Source organism: Alexandromys fortis, unplaced genomic scaffold (assembly GCF_014885135.2).
Source record: "Alexandromys fortis isolate MF-2015 unplaced genomic scaffold, M_Fortis_MF-2015_v1.1 scaffold_70, whole genome shotgun sequence".
NCBI lineage: Eukaryota > Metazoa > Chordata > Mammalia > Rodentia > Cricetidae > Alexandromys > Alexandromys fortis.
This window is the reverse complement of record NW_026067955.1, coordinates 5,110,996-5,132,407: the sequence shown is the minus strand read 5'-3', so window position 1 is coordinate 5,132,407 and position 21,412 is coordinate 5,110,996. Positions and strand designations below refer to the sequence as shown.

General features: G+C 37.6%; 1 protein-coding gene across 1 annotated transcript in view; it reads left to right on the top strand.

The window, feature by feature from the left end:
* Glce (glucuronic acid epimerase) overlaps positions 1 to 21,412 on the top strand; it is a 70,530-nt gene that overhangs the window by 20,142 nt on the left and 28,976 nt on the right. The window contains exon 2 of the mRNA XM_050151895.1: positions 11,713 to 11,803. The gene's annotated coding sequence lies outside the window, so the exon portion shown is untranslated. The remainder of the gene's footprint in view (positions 1 to 11,712; positions 11,804 to 21,412) is intronic.

Below are 21,412 nucleotides of genomic sequence, written 5' to 3'. Positions count from 1 at the left end.
TATATCAGCTAATATCTTTTCCAGTTATGACTGTTTGAACATTAAGTATGAAAAAGCCCAAACCAGGTAGCCTTACATAATAGGGAACTCAATCAGTTTAACTGGGAGTAGAAGAAAGGTTAGCTTCCAGGTCAGTCAATGAATGTGTTAGTGAAGACTCAGAAGATTCAGGTTCTACTGAGAGGAAGAGCTTTAGGAAGGGGCAAGGTGCACCAGGCTCTAGTGATGGGATACAGTGTGTGTTTTGGGGGGGTCATTTGGCTCTAGACTTGCTTTTAGTTTGCTGTGGTGCACTCATGAAATTGGAGTGGTCAAGGAATGCCTCCCTCAGAATATTAAAGGGAACAGAAAGAAATCCAGATGAAATGAGTTCTAGAACCTTTGTTTATCTGAGCTAAAATCTTTAGAGAGAAGGGCAAAAATAATTTATTCTTATTCAGGATTGCTGATATATTCAGATGGTGATAGGAGCTCTAACAGCAATAAAATGATTTTAGCTGGAATGGCTTCTGTTAAATACTTTTATTGAGCACTTGCTCTGGTATTTGGTCTCTGTTTGCTGGTCCAAAGGTTCTAAAATGCTGGTCCTGTGTGTGAAACTATTAAACATTGATCCTCTGTGTAAAAGTAATCTTGTGTTTATACTGTTTTGGATATTCAGTTTTTAATACTTCACTGACTTCCTGGTCTTTTTAATTTTTTAAAATAAGGATGTTAACACATTTGTACCATCTAAAAGCATTTCTGTAATAAATAGGAATATGAAAATCTCCACTCCTAAAGGAAATTGAGTGGATCTGTGTGGCCGTGTCCTTAGTCATTGAGTAATGGCATATGTTGGGGTAGAAAACAATAGGCTTAAATTGAACAACAACAAACCCAGTCATTTATAGTTCAACTTGACTGTATATAACTTTGTAATTTTGAACAAACTAGTTAAGCCTAAGACTTATTTTTCCTTCTGTAAAATATCATGTGTATTTGGAAGGTATGGGAAGATGTGGTACTGTCTGCCCTACCTGTCAATATGAAGATTATAGTGAAAGTGTGAACGTGCTTTTGGAAATGTGTAATACTACAACACAAGTGTAAAAATTTTTTAAAATTAGCTCAGCTTGATTAAGTCTTGCTTTTAATTGTGGACTTAGTTTCTCATCTAAATATTGTATTCCTTTTATTGCTGATGATTTAGAAAAAGAAAATGAAAATAATGTCTAGATTAGAAAATAAATGTAAATACCAGTGTGTCTTTAACAAAAGATGTAACTCAATGTGAAAGAATTAAATACCGCTAAAGGTTCCTTTTTTTTAAAAAAGAAATTATTTGAAAATGTGCATCTCTTTTAATTCCTAGTCCATAATATCTTTAAATTGTTGAATTCTGACATATTGTATGTGAAATTTCCACCTTGGATTATCAATAGAAAATTATTATAGTTGTGTACATATGTATGCATTGTGTGTGTGGTACATGTTTGTGAGTGTGTGGGTATGTGTTCCTATATGCACACATGCCAAGGCCAGAGCAGCATATGGGGTGTCTTCGTGTACGACTCTTCCCACCTGTCTCCAAACCATACTCAAAATTTGGGGTAAGGTAACTGACCAGAGAGCTCTTGGACTCTTTCTGACTCTCCGTCTGCCAATGCTAGTATTACAGGCATGCACAGCCATACCTGGCTTTTTTTTTTTTATATGAGTGCTAAGGATTCAAACTCAGGTCTTCATGCCCTTTTACCAATGAGCCATCTCCTTGCACCTGGAAATTTTTTTTTTTTTTTAACAATCTAGTTGCTTGTTGGTTGATTCTGAACTGATTCATCTTCTAATTAGTATGTATTTATTCAGGAGAATGCACTCTAACTTAACATAATGTTAGAATGATAGCTAGGGAGATAAACTTGTCAGAATGTAAATCAATGATTGAAATATGAATATAATATTTTGGTACCTTTGATGTTACTCACATTATTTTGCCATATTGACATAGATCAGTGAGGGAATCCTATCCTATTGCTATATTCATTTTTAAATACATGCTTTTTATGGTGCTTACATTCTAATGGATGGGGTTAGAAAATAAAAGATAAAATACAGTGTATTAGCAGTAAATACTACAGAGAAAAGGAGAAAAAGGGAATGTGTAGAGGGTTGAGAGACATAGGGATTGGAGGTGGGCAAGCTTGAGAAAGTGACTATTGAGTGAATACCCAAAGGAGTAATCTATATGGGTAACTCAGGAAAGAACATTGCCATTACCAGGTATAGTGAGTGTATTGTCTATGGAAAGTGTGCCTAGAGTGTCCAAGGAAGAAAATAGCCACTTTAGTGAATTAGAATCAGATCTGGAGAGAGCCGTAGAGGTCAGGGAAATGAGAGGATTTGGTTGGGACTTTGCCTTTTGACTGAGAATGATGCCATTAGGACGTTTTGAACACAGTGACCACATGACTTAATTATTAATGATAACAGAGACTTGAGGGTTCAAGGCAGAAAGACAGTTTAGGAGAATATTGCAATAATCCATGTGAGCCTCAAAGCAGTGTATATTTTTTTAAGAGGTTAGATTTTAAGTAAAACCAACAACTAAAGAATTAGAGGTGGGGTAGAAAGAGGCAAGAAACAGAGATAACTGAGGTTTTTGGTCTATGCAACTGAAAATTTGGTGTTGTTAACAAGGAAGACTAGCTCTGGAGGAGGCTATGTGTGGTGGGGTTGTGCTAAAGCTAATCAAAGGCTTTAATTTTGAACTTAAATGCATATTAAATGGGCAAGTAAAATGTGCTCAGTAGGTAATTGTGTATATTAGAGAACAGTTGTGGAGAGAAGATCAGACTGGAAATAATTTGGAATATGTCATTGTGTAGATGGTAGACTTCTCGGGAGTAAGCATAGGTGCAGAGGAGAGATCCAAGACCTGAACTCCAGGGCTCAGGGAGAGATGGGGAACCAGCTAAGGAGAATGAAAATAAAGCTAGTAGAGCTGATGTTCTGGGAGTTGTGTGCTTCCAGGATGAGGTTATTTTTGTTAGCTGCTGCTCATGGATAAAGTAAGGATAAACTGGGAATTTGTCATTTTAATTAGTAATGTGGAGAACATTAGGCAGAGTTTGGGAAAAGAGCCTGATCAGTGTGGTTTCGAGAGAGAGTGGGAAAGGCTGAGTGTATAACTAGGTGATAGAGCAAATACCTACCATGGGCATGGCCCTGGATTGATTTCTAGCAATGTTAAAAAGATTAAAGGGAATGGGCAATTTTGTTGTAGAAGGATCTGCTTCCTAGCTTATTCATACAGTGGTTGGCAGGATTCATTTCTTCTCAGACTGCCTACAGCGAGAGGCCTTCTTCTCACAGTATGAGAGCTGACTTTGTCAGAACAAGCAAGAAGGCAAGAAAGAGTCCCAGCATAGAGCACAGTAGTAGGAACATCAGACTTTTATAACCTTGTCACAGAAGTGGTGCCCTGTCACTTCCGTCATTATTTTTTGTCAGCAGGTTACTAGGTCCATCCTACTCGTAGAGAAAGAAGAGATTACATAAATATGTGAATACCGGAGAGCCAGGATCATGAGGGACATCTTCAAAGTTTGCCACCCAGTTCTCAGATACTGGTACTGTAAGATGCTCATCTGATTGCATGCATTAACCTTTTTTTCAAGCATCTTCATAACTGGTAGCATTCATTTGTAAGAGAACTGGCTGAGGATAACAATTTCGTTTAGGACTATTAGATAACATGCTTTGTACCCATGTTCCTATTTTTCTCGTGATTACCTTTTATGAAATGAGTGAATGTTAATGAGTGTTATAGTCACGCTATGCCCAGTAACACATGCCTATAATTCTAACATTGTAGAGGCTGAGTCAGGAGGGTGCTGAGTTGGAGGCTAGCCTGAGCTACATAGCAAGATCCTGTGTGAAAGCAATCAGACCACTGCTATCAAGAAAAGAAGTTAAAATTATATCTGTAAGAGCTCAACGAAAGTAGGAAAGTTGTTTTTAAAAAAAAATCAGAAAATATGTAGATTTTTAATAGAAATTCAAAAGATTGTTATATTTTAAGATAATTCAAGTTTTCATACATTTCCAACATAGATATATTTTATGACTTGGAAGGAGGTGGATATATAAAAATCTCTGCAGTTGAAGTATAGCTGAATTTGATAGATACTATAAAATAATCTTTTCTTGTAAAACTAAACTCTTAAAAGACCATGGATTCCAACTGTTTCTTGTTACTGTTGTCCACTCCCTTGGCATAGTTTATATGTTGAAACCAGTTCAGTCTTTGTAGGAGAACTAAAGAATATCATCCTAGACTCACAGCATGCTAGGATATTAGAAATCGCTTTCCAGATGAGGAAAAAGCTGCATAGAGATGTACCCAAGCTTGTTGGTGGCAGAACCAGTGCCAGTTGCCAAGCCTCCTGATAATATAAATTGCTACAAATGAGCCTGTGTACCTACTCAGGAATTTTAAGAATACTCACCCCTGTCTCATATTTAGACCTGAGTTTGGGGTGTGATTTGCACATTGAGATTTTTAAATGCTGCTGAGATGGTCCCAGTTTGCACAGAGTTTGGAAACTTGTGCTTTTTAGGGAATTGCTGTGGTTTAAAGACCCAAGTCAAACCAATAGTGCAAACTCTGTCCATCCTGATTTTTTAACCTAGTATTTGGTTGGGTTTGACCAATGTCATTAAGAAAAATCTTTATGTTAAGAAATAACCAAGGATTTTGCTGTACAGACTTTCCTACTAAAATGATTCTGTTGCTAGTTTGTAGTTTGTAGTTTGTTAATATCCTGTGCAAATGCCTTTTTTTTACTTTCTGTGCAGATTTCTTAATCATGAAATAGAAGTTCTTTGACACAGATGAGGAAAGGAGGAAGTCTTCTGCCATCTGTGTTATGGCATGCTTTACTGTTGTGCTAACTAGATAAAATTCTAATTACTGTTAAACAGACTGTTTGTGAGGTTGTTAATATTTTAGAGCAAGTGTGTAAACACGAAGTGGCAAAGAGGTGGTTAGGGTCTAAAACTTAGAAACAAAAATCTTTAACTTTGAACGTAAATCGATTCTAATGTGAAACAGGATTCTTTAATAATACATTTCTTGGTTCTGTGGCAAGAGGCGAAGTGTTTGCAGTTTGGCATCATGTCTCTGCTGCTCTTCTGTTCTTTGCCTGATGTAGACAAGATGTTGTAACTAAAATCCTAGTTTTTGATTGGTTTGTGACTTGTTTTCCCTTCTCATCATCTCTCCCTACTCCTTTTCTCATTCCTTCTTTCCCTTCTTTTCTCACCTTTGAGACTGGATTTCACCATGGCCTAGGTTGCCCCAGTCTCCAGAGTTCTGGGGTTCCAGTTTGCCGTGCCATTTTGCTCTTTTAAATACAGGATTGGCTTTGGTTTTGGTTTGGATTTTTTTTCCTTACTAAAGGACAGATATAGGAGTGTGAACTAAGAGTTGAGTAGCAGTCTAGCCTATGTGGTGGCACTCCTTTTATAGCAGAACTTGGTGGGTGAGGTAGGCAGACCTGAGTTCAAGGTTAGCCTGATCTACATAGAGTTCACACATATGTGCACATGCACACACATGCACACACACACACGGTAACTCTACAGATAGTTCAACAGCTAGCAAGCAGTTATTCAGTTTTTTAAAAAATCAGCAGTGGCTTTGAGGTAGTATTCAGTAGTGAAGAATGGCCAACTCAGAAGCAGATTAAAATCTCAGGATGGGTGTGATGGTGCATGCCTTTAATCCGAGCTCTGGACGTGGGATCTCTGAGTTTCTGCCCAGCCTGGCCTACAAAGCAAATTCCAGGCCAGCCAGGGCTACACAGTGAGATCTGGTCTTAAAGAGAAGAAGGAGGGAGGAGGGGGAAGGGGGAAAAAGAAGCAGCTTCTCAGTATGACTTTTCTTTAGATAGCCCTGCTTTTAAAATGATGGGATAGGTTTACTATGTGTTTGCTGCTCTTAAAGCTTCTGTCTCCATCACACGTTAGTTCCCCACTGTGCTCTCAGGGAACCTCTATTTTCCTCTTCTGAGGAAATTGCAGGATTCTCATTAGTTGTTATAAGACTTGGAAGGGCAGTTACTCTTGAGTTTTCTCAGTGGTCCCAAAGCAGTAGTGGGAACTTTAGCAATGGATTGGAGTGAATATAGATATATGAGATTTATAGATGATCTACCCAGGCATTAATTTTAAATGTAGCCATCACAGGATTTTTTTTAACACAGCAGTTAGGAAGTGGCTAAATAAAAAACAAGTTTGCTCTACAATACATAAATGTATAAATGTCACATAGAGCCTTTAGGGTTCCTTCTTAACTTTGGTACATACTAAGCTCTTTGTCTTAAACCCCTTCTGGATTCTTTTGCAATTTAACATTATTAATGGATACAATTTTGGGTGTATACATACATGTACAGTTGCATGTACATATGTGTGCGTGCATGTGGAGCCCAGAGATCAGCCTCTTGTGTCGTTATCTAGGATCCATCCACTTTGTTGTTTAAGACAGTTTCTTACTTGGAACTCACCGAGAAGATGAGCCTCAGAAATCCACCTGTCTGTCTCCCTAGTGCAGCTATTACAAGCATATGTCAGCAGGCCCCCTTTTCTTTCACATGAATTCAGTTAAAGCAAGCGCTTTATGGCCTGAGGTATCTCTCCAGCCCTGTGATAAATTCTGAACAGTCTAACTCTGAGTTGCTGAAGTAGATACAGTGCTTCATTTCTGAAAGAGGGACTTCAGAAATAGTGGGTTGAAGACTCACTGAATTTATTTTCATAGCTGTTGACCTTTGTTGTGTTACTGTTAGGCTATTAACTTGGGTGAAGCTGCTTTCATTTTGATAGAGGCAGATGCTTTAATGTATTATAATCTTTGAAAGGTGCTCATGAATTGTTTTCTAGGAACTACTTTTTTAGCACCTTGGTAGCTAAAAAACTATAATATCCTGTTTGATTTAATTTATGTGTAAACATCCTTATTAAATGGAACTTGAAGGAAAGTAGAATATGTGGTAACAATGATAATGACCGAGGTCAGTTGTTTTTGAATACTGCCATTTAGTCTCCCCAGTTTAGATTCCTTAAAAAGTCTTACAGTAAAAAGCAATTATCTGGTAACCTCAGCTTATTGTCTATCAGAGCTGCTTAAACTTTTTCCACTTGTGACCTCTTCTTGCTGAAGGATTTCATGTGACACCCTCCCCCGGGTATATAGGTATTTAAAATGTGTATAAATCAAACATTTAATAATAATCATATATTTATTTAAAAACAATTCTTTGGTTTACAGTAATTTTGCCACTCATTAAAGCTAAATGTAAATTTGCATACTGTTGATATGGGTATATTTTTTCTATAAGAATTAAATCTTGCCTAAATATTTGGCAATGCAGGGCATAGAGCATCTTCACTTACTTTTATTTTTTTTTTTCTGAGACTTGGTTTCTCTGTGTAACATCCCTGGTTGTCCTGAAACTCTCTTTGTAGACCAGGCTGGTCTTGAACTCACAGAGATCCGCCTGCCTCTGCCTCCCAGGTGCTGGGATTAAAGGCATGTGCCATCACTGCCCGACCAAACAACTTTCAAATAAAATATTTGAGCTTAATGCAACATAATAATATCCTAATTTGATGTTTAAATGCTGAGAAATGATAGGAAAATATTAAAATTCATTGATTTCTGTTATGCTTCTGTAAGAGCAGAAAAGTTTTTATATACATTTAAAACAATTCATGGTCTAGAATCTGAGCTTAGGTGTTTGAGGCAGTGTGCATTGGCATCGCATGACATGAAGGCATATGCACAATGTGAGTTATGTTTTCAGAACCATGGTTGCAGTGAAGTCTGTGATGCATCACAGGAAATTACTGCCAGAAACTGTGCTTGTTATTTGTTTGTTTTTTAATCAAGCTTTGGTTGTTGCACATGGAACCCTTTACTGCTGCCAAATTTTTGTGACCTCCATTTGAGTTATGCAACCTCAGATGAGGTCACAGCCTACACTAATCAGCTGTGTGTTGACCTTTCTCATTGCCTCTTCAAAAGGCCAACTGTATTTACTCAGTAATTTCCGTGTTCACGGGACTTAGTCTTGTTTTACTTATCTTCTTAAATATTTGTTAATTGAGTAAATAAAACAAGTATTCAGGTGGCTGTTAGATGCTGGCATTGCTGTAAGTACTAAAGACAAAGAGAGTTTGGTGTCATGGGTCCTACACAGCAACAACAAAAGAAGAAGAAATAATGATTGAGGTTTTCTTGATTCTTTTGACAAGGGAGAGAAATCTTGGTGGTTCTGAACATTAAAATATAGGTGTTTCATAAACACATTCAGGGCCACAAAGAGACAGTCAAGATGTACCAACCCTGGCAGAAGCTGTTTGCAGGTGTCTTGTGCTTTTAGAAGTCTGATTTAGTTATAAATTAGTCTTTTAAAAAAGTAAATAGAATATATAGGAGATTATGTGAGACAGTAAACACATGACTTTATAGTAGGAGCTGTTCGAATGGATGTTGAAGCTAAACTGACCTTGAATTTTTACAGATACCAAGCCCAGATAACTTTTGTTAGAAAGGGTTCAGTAACCGTCGTAAATTATTTCTCCCACAGTGTGTCCTGGAGCAAACCTAAATACTTGAAGTATACCATTCATTTCTAATTGAATGTAATGTTAGAACAGGCCTTGGGTTGAAAGCTGTTCGTTACAGACCTTTTGTTGTGCATTTGTAATTAGTGCAAGTATAGATGAGAGAAGGATAGCTATGTGAAATTGTTGCTGATGTTAGTAGTATGGTAGAGAACTGAGTTTGCCTTAAATAGAAATAGTTGGCCAAATATTTTTTTAAAAATAAGGATTAGCAGTAATCAAAAGATTAAATATGATGAAGGTGTTAGTGACATAGGGCATGTTTTTAATTTTATCTCATTATTAAAATGCACAGACTGGTGTTTTATGACCACATATGAGTAATATAATAATCATTATTGTAAGCTTATAGTTCTGCTTTTGTAGTGGATGTAAGATGAGAGTGGAATCACTTGTGAAATCCCTTTCCTACTTAACTGGCTTGCTTTTCCTCACCCTAATTACTCAAATATCTTACTTTCCCTGATAATAAACTCTTATTTTTCCTTATAATAAAAAGGGAAACACAGTATTGTTTTTCTTTTTCAGAATGGTCTCTGTAGTAAATACCCCCCCCATTTTCTACTGATTGTAAGTTAGGAGTACACATGGGGGTAGGGGTGGGTGGGGGTGGTACATGTACACCAGAGCACCTGCAGGTGGAGGCCAGGGGTCTGTATTGGGTGTCTTTTTCTGTTGCTCTCTACCTTCCTTTTAAAGCAAATCTCTCACTGCCCCCAGAGCTCACCATTTTAGATAGACTGTTAGTAAATCCCCAGGGTCCTCCTATCCCTTCCCCTCAACCTAGCGCTCACACCAGGTTTTTTCATGAATGCTAGGGATCCTTAAACACCTACATAGAAGCACTTACACGTTGAGTCATATCCTTAGCCCATATGTCAGTATTGTTTAAAAAGAGCTTTTGGGATTTGTTTGATGGGAGTGGGGTGGGGTGTTGTTTTGTCTTTGAGATAGGAGTTCACTATATAATGCTGTCTGGCTTGAAAGTTGTGATCGCTCTGCCTCTGCCTCACTGGTAACTGGAATTACAGGTATTCTGGGCTAAGTTTTATTAGCGGCATAAAGCTAACTTTATTGCCTTAATATTTGCTAAATTAGTCAGGGTTTCCCAGAGAAACAGAACTGATAGAATGAATACACATACACACACACCCCACACACAAAAGACTGTTCCTGATAGTCCAACAATGGTTATCTCTTGGTGGAAAGTCCAAGAATCCAATAGTAGTTTGGCCTAGGAGACTGAATATCTCAGCTGGTCTTCGATAATGGAATCCTGGAGAAGTAGACTGTAATACCAGATAAAGAGTGGATTTTCCAGGGAGAGTGAGGGCAAGCAGGCAGAAAGCAAAAGTTTCCTTCTTCCATGTCTTTTCTTAAGCTGCCATCAGAAAATATGGTCCAGATGTAGGGTGGGTCTTTTGAGCTTCAAATGATCCAATGAAGATAAATCCCTCCCAGGTGTGCCCAGCTGATTGGGCTTCAGTTACTTCCAGATATAGTCAAGTTGGCAACTTTGGGTTTCTTACTAGTTTCCTCATAGTCCAGGATTCAACATGACTCTTGTGGAATGTCTCCTATAGTCTGTGACAATTTCCTGTCTTCTTACATGACCTTGATTGTTCTGAGTACTAGCTGGGTGTTCTATAGAATGAATCTTACATGCTTTGGTACTTTCCTCATGATTAAACTGGGTTTTAGAAAATATCAACACAGATATTTTCCTTTTTGAGGGAGTACATGGCAACAGTACTACTTGCAGAAGGTAGTGTTTGCTTAATTTCTCTGTAATGAAGTACTTTTGTCTTTCTATATTCTAAGAACCTTTGGAAATGAGTTGCTGAATTCAGCCCGTACTCAGACTGGGGCACTGAAGTTTCATGTGCAAATTGATGAGTATTACTAGGAATTCTCTAAGGAAGATTTGTGTGTGTGTGTGTGTGTGTGTGTGTGTGTGTGATGTTTATATTGTTATGTGTAGTTATTGTCCAACCCAAACAGTCCTCAGTTTTTGATGGTTAGACCTAGGATCTTCTCAACTTTGTCACAGCATAAAGCAAACCATTCACATCTTCTGGGCTTTCACTTTCTGTACACTTTCATTGTCTGTATTAATTTTACAAGATACTCAACACTTTATTTTAAAACAAGCTTTAAATTAAAAGGTTGCACCTAGTTGTGGCCTGGGTGTCCTGAGTACATATAGATTAGCCTGTGATATTCAGTAGGTTAGGTGTGTTAAGCGCATCTTTTAGAGTATTTTCAGCATATGGTAGGTTGTCAGTCTGTAATCCCATCATATGTATGTTATAGTATATGTATGGTATTTTGCTGCAGTGCTAATCTCTTTGTGCTCTCCAGTGATCTCTGAATTACCCTTTTCCAAGCTTTATTTGTTAAGTTGCACTCCTGGAAACTGTGCTCATCTTCAGGACTAAGCAGTAGGAGGATATGGGAGGGGGAGGGGCAGAATCACACACACACACACACACACACACACACACACACACACACACACACACACGGGTATCTCCGTATCCTCTTGGAACTGCAGCTCCTTTGACCAGAAAGCAAGCAAGGTTCCTATGCCTCTGAGTTTTAGGTTTAGGCTCATGATCCTCATTGCCACTGTGCCCATAGATGGCTGAGCTGAGAATAGAGAAGAGAGGTTGTGTGTGTGTGTGTGTGTGTGTGTGTGTGTGTGTGTGTGTGTGTGTGATTTCTACACTTTATTGTGAATGTTAAGATATCCCTCTTTAGTGATAGTTGGGACATGAAATTTTCTTTAGGCTGTATACACTTCAGACTGGATGATGGCAGAAGAAAACAAAATGATGGCCATATAAAATGGAGCTTTGTATTCTGGTCCTCTTACAGGACCTGCCTGTTGCCATGTACTTTTCAGGGTCCCATGTAATCTACTGTAGGCATGTTAGCCAGATCTTAGAGCTACATTGAGTTGGTGGGACAGTTGGAGTGCTATAATTGCTACATTTTATCTGCAACCAAACCTACTGAAAGGTTTTTCATCTCTTCTAGGAATTTAACAAGAATCTGAAGTTTTGATTCAAATATTTTTTGAATTGAAGCCAGAAATGTATTAGAATTTTGATTCTTTCATTTGATTAAGGTAAGATTATTTAATAAAATATAATTCTACCCTTATATATTTTCAAACATATTTAATGTTTGTTTTATTAACACATTTTTATTTCTGACTCTAACTAGAGATTTGTGTCGAAAAAAACATTTTAATGGTTTCTCAAGGCTAGAGATATAACTGTTAATAGAGTGCTTGCTTAGCATGCACAAAACGCTGAGTTCTATCCCTTATGCCACTTACATCAGGTGTGGTGGGGGACACCTGTAATCTCCTTGCTAGGGAGACAGAGGCAGGAAAATCAGAAATTCAAGGTCAGCCTCAGTTATTTAGCAGGTTTGAGGTGTCATTGAGATTCTGTCAATAGAAAGTGAGCATTGGTGGTCCTTTACCATTTAAATGACTAGTGTTTCTTGTAACAACTATCAGATACAAAGGAAACATGATGGTATGATCACCGAAGTTATAATATATTGAAAAGAAATGTTTGGCTAGGACAGAAGTCATCAACTTGGCCCACAGCCTGACCATTTGTTTTAGTAGTGTTTTATTGAAACATTGCTATATCTACTCATTGGTTACTGTCTGTGACTACCTTAGCACTTTAGTGCCAAGTTCATTACTTTGGATTTAAACATGTATCTAAGTGTCTAAGTTACTGTACCAAGCTCAGTATCTTGAAATGAAAGTCCTTATAAATACTACTTTTCTAGCTAGGCATGATGGCGCACACCCTTATTTCCCGCACTCAGGAGGCAGAAGCAGGCGGATTTCTGAGTTTGAGGCCAGTCTGGTCTACAGATTGAATTCCAAGACATCCAGGGCTACACAGTGAAACTCTTGTCTCAACAATATAAACAAAACCAAATGAATAAAAAATAAATTAAAAATAAAAAGAAATGCTAATTTTCTGAAATAATTGGTTTTTTAAAACCAGGCTTAATGCCATGAGTAGCTGCATGCCTAATACTTATTTGTTTTTAAGTAATGGTTTTTGTTTTCAAAACAAAAAGTTTATATAATACTGATTTTGTTCTTGCTCTTAAAAAGAGATTCATACTAATTATATTTGGTTTACCTAGTAAGTTTAAACAGAACTAGCAAGACTTTGAGAGAATGAGGATTGTTTTTAATCACTGCCCTAATAAGGTAAGTATCTCATTAGGATTTCTATTGCTCTTAAGAGACAGCGTGACCATGGCAACTCTTATAAGGAAAACATTTAATTGGGGCTGGCTTACAGTCAGAGGTTTAGTCCAGTATCATGGCAGGAAGCAGACTGGCATACAGGCAGACATGGTGATGGAGAGGTAGCTGAGAGTTCTATATCCAAATAGGCAGGCAACAGGATGAGAAACTGAGACATACTGACCAGGCTTGAGCAAATGAGACGTCAACGCTCACCCCCAATGACACACTTCATTCACAGCTCCACATTCACTTGTACAAGGCCACATCTCCTAATAGTGCCACTCCCTGTGGGCCTTTTTTATTCAGACTACCACAGTAATTTATAGCATATGAAGTTTTAAATGAAAATAATCCTAATATAAAAGTACATTAGTGAGCCAGCTATGGTAGTGTATTGTAGGTTACTTGAGAGACTAAGGCAGAAGGATTGAGAGTTCAAGGCTAGCCTGGGCTATATAACAAAACCATCTAGTGGTTAAAATAGGAACTACATTTCCCTCTAAAGTATGAAGTCAACCACTTAACCTGGTTGGCCCTATCTCAGTGAGTTCCCTATTGGTGGATTTGACCAATATCAACTCATCAAAGATGTTTGCAAGAAGAATTATGTAAACTTCATTTCCTGTGGTAATTTCCTAAACAGTACAGTATAACAACTACTGACAGAGCATTCATATTGGAACAGGTGGAGTGTGAGTAATCTAAAGGTGATTCACAGTCTGTGGAGGATTATTATGGTGTAATCTGGAGGTGATTCACAGTCTGTGGAAGGTTTATATGCATAATCTGGAGGTGATTCACTCTGTGGAGATTTATGGAGTAATCTGGAGGCGATTTACAGTCTATGGGAGGTTTATGGAGTTCCATGAAAGTACTGATCTAGTTATAAAAGGAGCCTGAGCACACAGATTTTGCTGTTCTTGGGCTCTAGATCTAATATAATCTGATTCCTAAAGTTATGGATGTTTAGAAACATTTGAGGAAGAAATTAAAAATGGAGTTGAGAAAGTCTGTAAGATGTGTGTTTTGTTTCCCAACAATCTCTAAAGGGGTCAAAGAAAAATATACTTTAAAATCTAGCATGTAGCCAGGTGGTGGTGGCACTCATGCCTTTAATCCTGGCACTCAGCAGAGACAGGTGGGTCTTTTGAGTTCAAGGCCAACCTGGTCTACAGAGCAAGTTCCAGGACAGACTACAAAAGCTACAGAGAAACTCTGTCTTGAAAAAAATAAATAAATCTAGCATGTGTTGGGCGATGGCAGCACATGCCTTTCATCCAGCACTCAGGAGGCAAGGCAGGCAGATCTCAGTGAGTTAGTGGATAGCCTGGTCTATAAAGTGAGTTTCAGGACAGGCTCTAAAGCTACACAGAGAAACCCTGCGTCGAAAAACCAAAAAAAAAAAAAAAAAAAAAAAAACAAACAAACAAACAAAAAAACCCCTAGCATGTAAATTAGAATTCCCAACCTGTATTAAAGAAATACCTGTTTTAGACACTAAAATATGAAGGGGAAAAATAAGGATTTGGAAGAAACTCATTCTGGGTAATTTATTAAAAATAAACTTTTTATAATTTTCAACTTGTAAAATAATTCACTGGATTTGGGGCTGGAGAGATGGCTCAGAGGTTAAGAGCATTGCCTGCTCTTCCAGAGGTCCTGAGTTCAATTCCCAGCAACTGCATGGTGGTTCACAACCATCTGTAATGAAATCTGGTGCCCTCTTCTGGCCTGCAGGCATACATGCAGACAGAACACTGTATACATAATAAATAAATAAATCTTAACAAAAAATTTAATTCACTGGGTTTGAAACAGTTTTCTATATGTTACATCTAGCCTGGAAGGATATATTTGGTTTATGATGGATTTGTATGTGATATCTGTGTTTGCTTTGTTCTTAGAAAATAAATTTAAAACTTTTAAAGAAAGAAATTTGGAAATTTAAAGCATCTGTAGTTATATAATTGTTTTTGTAAATATTATACTAAGTGTCATTTCTGTAAGAGTTTCACTGGACTATCACAGAGTTACTGAGCATGTGTTGATTTTCTGAATTTCAGCTAATAGTAATACAGACATGTATTTTCTGTTGCATGATTTGTTTATAAGAAAACTGTTTTGTCAATAAACTCATTTTATGGTAGATCAATAAACTATTTGTACAGTGATTAAACCATCTTTATATTAACTATATTTTATTCTGTAGTAATGCTAAATTTTAAGATTAATGGTTTTATGTAGAATTGTCAGTTTGGTTCTTAACATTTTTGTTTTACTGATGACATGTATAGTATATTTAATATAAATTCATCTATATCAAGGATTAGCAAACTGTTTCTAGCATATTGACCTCAACTCAATAAACAAAATATTTCAAGTATGGCAAAATTATATGAGAAACTTTCATGGGGTATGAAAGCCATCAACTAACATAGACCTTTTCCTTAAAACTTGATAAATGTTAATTTACATTTAGTAAATAAAAACCCCAAAATAATAAAAGGAAGAATCCAATGACTTAATATTTTTTTAAAACATTCTAAGATAAAGTAGATTATAGACCTTGTGGGTAATATAAAAAACATTATAAGTATATTTCTTTATTCCATCTGGTGTTACAAGTAGATCAGCTCAGGTAGTAAGTTACAAAGGCAAGCAAAGGATTGGGATTCAGAAGTTACTATAGCCAGACTAGTTGTATGACTTTGAACATGCCACTAAGTTCTTATTCTTTTTCTCTGTAAATTAAATCATTAGAGTTTAGCTTCTAACTCTTACAAAAACTCATTTTCACAAGTTAGTTTCTACTCCTTATTCCATTTTTAATCCATTTATCTCTTTGAATACAGGATTTAACTGCATTCCCCTTCTTCTCAAAATTTAAATTTTGTAATTTACCATGCTCAGCTTGCTCCTTTTCATTATAAATCTTCACTAGAGTTACCAATAATAACCACATGACAGAGTTAATACTAAACTGATTTGAGATTTCCTCTGCCGGTAGAATTAATCCAAAACTCTTTACTTTAGCCTTAGGCAAACTCTTTGGAAAAGAGCAAAAAACAGCCACATTCTTAACCAAAATATCACCAGAACAATCTGTAAGCCATATATCAATATTATTCTCTTCTGAAACCTCTTGAGTCAGCCCCCAGCAGTTCAAATCATTCTCAGCACCACTCTCTTCCATGCGCCTACTAATATGGCCCATTAAGCAGTGCTTAAAGTATTCCACTGCTTTCATAACTCAGAGTTCCAAAGTCCAAATTCCCCCAAACAAAACCATGGTTAGGCCTACCACGGCAATATGCCAGTTCCTGGTACCAACTTCTGTCTTAGTTTGGGTCACTATGGAGTCTTCCAGTTTCAGAGGTTTAGTCCATTATTGCCATGGTGGAGAGCATGGTAGCTGGGATTACGGGACGGTGGCATGCAGGCAGACATGGTCCTGGAGAATTCTGCATCTTGATCCAAAGGCAACAGGAAGTGAACTGAACACTGGGAGTGATTTGAGCCCTCAAACCCACCTCCACAATGACACATTTCCTCTTACAAGGCTACACCTCCTAAGAGTGCCACACCCTTTTAAAGGGGCAGAGATTGTGTGGGGAAAATAAAATGTAGCTCCAGATCTCCCAGATTTGCTGAATGATGAATAGAAACATCCAGGAAACACCTCAAACTCCAGTTAGGATGAACTCAGAGCTCGGCTACCACTGTGGAAAGAAGAGAGGCCCTGTGGCCTACCAAGTCTGTACTTCAATACACCCCTTGAACTAAGACTAAAACATGGTCTCAAAGTTATATCTCTAATTCAAGTTGACAGCAGCATTGTTCATGAACACAGTTCATGTGTCCAATGATGGATGAGTGGGGAGGATACATGTGGCCACATACTTATAGCAGGGTATCCTTCCTTTTGTTTAAAAAGAAGAAAGCTATAAAATAGATCAAATTGAGAGCATTATGTTAAATGAAATAAGTTACACAGAAAAAAACAAAATCTTAGAAAATCTTAGAGCCAGATGTGGTGGTGCATACCTTTAATCTCTGCTGGCTGATCTTTGAGTTTGAGACCAGCCTGGTCTACAGAGCAAGTTCCAGGACAGCCAAGCTTAGGCAATGAAAGAAACCATGGAAAACAGAAAGCTGGTGAAGATGTAATTGAACAAAAGAGTAATATTCCACTTCCAGTAAACAGCAGAACTTGGCAGCTTCTGCTGTGTGGTTTTGGCTTTAGAGTCAAGGATACAAGAAAGGCTTTATGGAACCTTCTTCTGTGACTAAGGAACCCAATAAGGCCAGGCATATGTCAGGGGTTCCTGAATGGAGGTCTAGAGCAGCCATTGCATGAAGCTGTGAAGTTGAAACCTGGATTGCCTTGGAAGACCCTAAGATGTTAAAGAGATGCCAGAGCCATGGGATGCCTGCCGAGGAAAGCTGCTAACAGGGAATGGAACCAGCCCAAGAGAAAGAAGTGTGTTGCAGTCAATAAAGCTGAAAGGAGTTGGAGATCTGAAGAGAGTTTTGACATCAGACTTGGAGACACAGAGTTTGGAGTTTGCCCAGATGGTTTTTGGTCTTCCTTTGGTCCAGTATTTCCTCAGTATGCTCCCTCCCCTACATTTTGGGATGGTATTGTATATTCTATGCCATTATATGTTAGAAGTATGTGATCTGCTTTTTTATTTTGATTTTCAGGGATTATAATTAAGAGATTGCTTGAATCTCAGAAGAGACTTTGAACTTTAGACTTTTAAGTAAGTTTGAGACTGTTACAGACTGGGGAATTTTAAAGTTGGACTGAATACATTTTTGCATTGTGAGATGGGTACAAGGTTTGGAGGCCAGGGAGTGGAATGTGGTGGTTTGAAAGAAAATGCCCCCAAAGAGAGTGATACTACTAGGAAGTGTGACTTTGTTAGAGTAGATGTGGCCATGTTGGAGGAAATGTGTCACTGTGGAGGGGGGGCTTTGAGGTCTCATATGCTTAAGCCATGCCCTGTGTTCCAGTTCACTTCCTGTTGCCTTTAGCACCATGTCTGCCTGCATGCTGTCATAATCCCAGCTGGCATGCTCTCCACCATAGTGATAATGGACTAAACCTCTGAAACTGTAAGACTCCATCAACTAAATGTGTTTCCTCTGTCAGAGTTGCCATGGTCAAAGCAACTCAATATGAGAAGTAGGGTTCCAAGAACCAATAAAAGAGTCAGAGACAGCCTCTATTCCCACTGTTGGGAGCCCCACGAGAGGACCAAGCTACACAACTGTAACATATATGCAGAGGGCCTAAGTCAGTCTCATGTAGGCTCCCTGGTTGTCAGCTCAGTCTCTGTGAGCCTCTATGAGCCCATTGGGAAGTGCTTACTATGTTTTGTTGATATTTATGGGAGACCTTTCCTAAACAAATGGAGGAGGAGTAGATTGGGGCGTGAGAAATGGGGGATGGGGGGATGAGAGGAGAGGAAAGAAAGGAAACTGGATGTAAAATAAATAAATTTGTTTTGAAGAAAAAGTTTCAGTGGTCATGGTGTCTCTTCACATTTTCTTCACAGCAATAGAAACCCTAACTAAGACTATGCTCAATATGCAACATTAATGACTATATTTCCAATGTGAGAACCTTAAGAGGTCATTTATTGTCAGTGTCAGAACTCTCTTGTAATGAATTTGGGACCTTATTTTTTTATTATTAAAATTTTTTATTAAAAATTTCTGAAAAAAAAAGAAAAAAATAAATAAATAAAAATTTCTGCCTCCTCCCCGCCTCCCTTTTCCCTCCCCCTCCCCCCTTTCCCCATACCCCACTCCCCTTCCCCTCCCTCTCCAGTCCAAAGAGCAATCAGGGTTCCCTGCCCTGTGGGTAGTCCAAGGTCCTCCCCCCCTCCATCATCCAGGTCTAGGAAGGTGGGCATCCAAACAGGCTAGGCTCCCACAAAGCCAATTAGGACCTTATTTTTAAAAAGCTAGATATATGCTTTGCCCTTCCACCACAAAACGGCACTGTGTTCGAGGCTGGTTAAAATGGTCAGATTCAACAAAAGTAAAGCAGTAGTTGGCAGGGGCTATGTTGCAGAGAGAAAAAGGAAGTTTAAGTGTCTTATAAATGTAAAGTCTCAGTTATTTGGGAATAAAAGGCTTAATGCATCATCATGCTTATACATAATGAATACTGTGCTGTATACTTAAGAGGGTAAAACATAGTAAAGACATATTCATTCATGTTTACTATGACTAGTACCTTGTTTTTAAAAATGCAATATATCATTGAATACTTCACTGAAGTTAAACATACAAGATAAGTATATTCATAGCTAATTTGGGAAAATATACTACTTTTCACATCTCTAAGGCAGAAAAATATGATCCTTAACTATGATATAAACCAACAAGTAAAAAGAGAGAGGCAACATGTGATGGAATTATCAGATACAGATATCAAGGCAGCTATTACATATGTACTCCTTATGTCCCAGAGAACAGAGGAAAACACAAACATGCCAATGAAAATGGAAGCTGCTTACAAAAGAGACCCAAATAGAACTGTAGAAGAACAATATCTGCAATGGAATCAGCAGCATGTTACATATTTCAGGGGAAAAAAGTTAAAACCTAAAGACGTGGCAGTGCATGTATCCAGATGGACTACCAAGAGTACTGGCTGCCCAGGCTTGGTGTCTGGAATCCATGTGGTAGAAGGGAGAGAACTGAAATTGTCCTCTGACCTCTACATGTGTGTCATGGCAATATGCACCAGCAACACATAAACTCTAAGTAAATGTTAATTAAAGTTTTTTTTAAATGAAACACCAAGAGAAATATTCAAAGAAAGAAAAGAACACAACATCACTCTACAAAATGTTACCCAACAAATTAAGAAAGGATAGCAAATTATAGATGGAGATAGGGAGACAGAAAAAATAGTTCAAATAATGGCCAAGTATTACCATGTTTGATGGAAGAATTTGACTAGTGAATAACATCACCTTTTGAATTGTCCATATATAACCAGAAAAGTAAATTTTTTGAAAATAAATTGGGGGTAGAAAAGGGAGGGGTAGAAAATGAGTGTCCCTAGCCAGGCAGTGGTGGCACACACCTTTAATCCCAAGAACTCAGGAGGCAGAGGCAGGTGGATCTCTGAGTTCAAGGCCAGCTTGGTCTACAAGAGCTAGTTCTAGGACAGACTCCAAAGTTAAGAGAAACCCTGTTTCAAAAAAAAAAAAGAAAGAGAAAGAAAGAAAGAAAGAAAGAAAGAAAGAAAGAAAGAAAGAGAAAAAAGAAAGAACTGGGTATCTTGTCTTCACATTCAATATGCACTGTTAGCTGTTAGATTTCTTTTAAAATTTTATCTTTGTAGAGATAAAAATTTTGTCTTCAAGAAAGAAGTGCAGCCTCTATTCTGAATGTTTATCACAGACCACATAACCCATGTTACTCTTGGACTCTATGAAAGCTTTAGCTGCATTGCAGTTGGTGATTTCTGAATATCTGCTAGCCTTTGAAATCTAAAATTTACCAAATGTGAGTAATAATTTGCTTTTCAGTGCTGGGAGTTGGACCCAGGGCCTCAAGGCATTCTAGGCAAGAACTCTGCCACTTAACTACATTCCAAGTCTGAGTAATAATTAAACTTCTGTCTTGAAGGAACTTTCTTATTTTTTTTTAAGCATGAAGCAGTATGTAGGCTGTATGGTAGAACTTATGGTAGGGAGAGAATACATCCAAGTCTGTGTGAGTTATTTGTGATGGGTAGACAAAAGCAAGGAAGTGGTCAAAGGTGTAGTTGGGAGAAAACAAGATACACTTTTGTCTTTGTCGCTACTTAGGTTCAACTTTCAACCCTAAATAACTATGTTGATTATTGTGATTATTGTGTAAACTGCTTACATAAGTATCAGTGAAATATGGTTTTAACTTTTAGATTATGTGTTGTATATAGGAAATATATTTCTGTACATTAAGGAATAATTATTACATAAAATTTGACATCTACTCCAGCTGTATTAGCTAAACAGAATCTCTGTGTTGTAGTTTGCTTTTACTTTAAATTTTAAAGCTGACAAAATACATCATTCAGCATGTGGTGAAACCTTCAGTAGGGAGCGGAGGAAAATCCTATCATGCTGCAGTAAGTAATCCAGTCCAGTAACCTTCCTGTTTGTTTGGGAAATTGTTCAGCTGGGAGAGCTTAGCTTAAATCTTACTTAATTCACATTTATGGCTGATAAAATTTATGTTCCTGACCAATATATCATTCTGTGCAAAGGCAAGATTATATTTTTTTCTCTTGATTGGGTTCTTACCAACTTTTCGGAGATAATAAAAATTACAGAAACTTTTTAAAAAGTGCTCTTTTCAGGGAATATGTACTTTGATTTTTCAGGTTGCTTATTTGGGAAAATGTCAATAAATATTTGTAAAATATCAGATGTTTGTAAT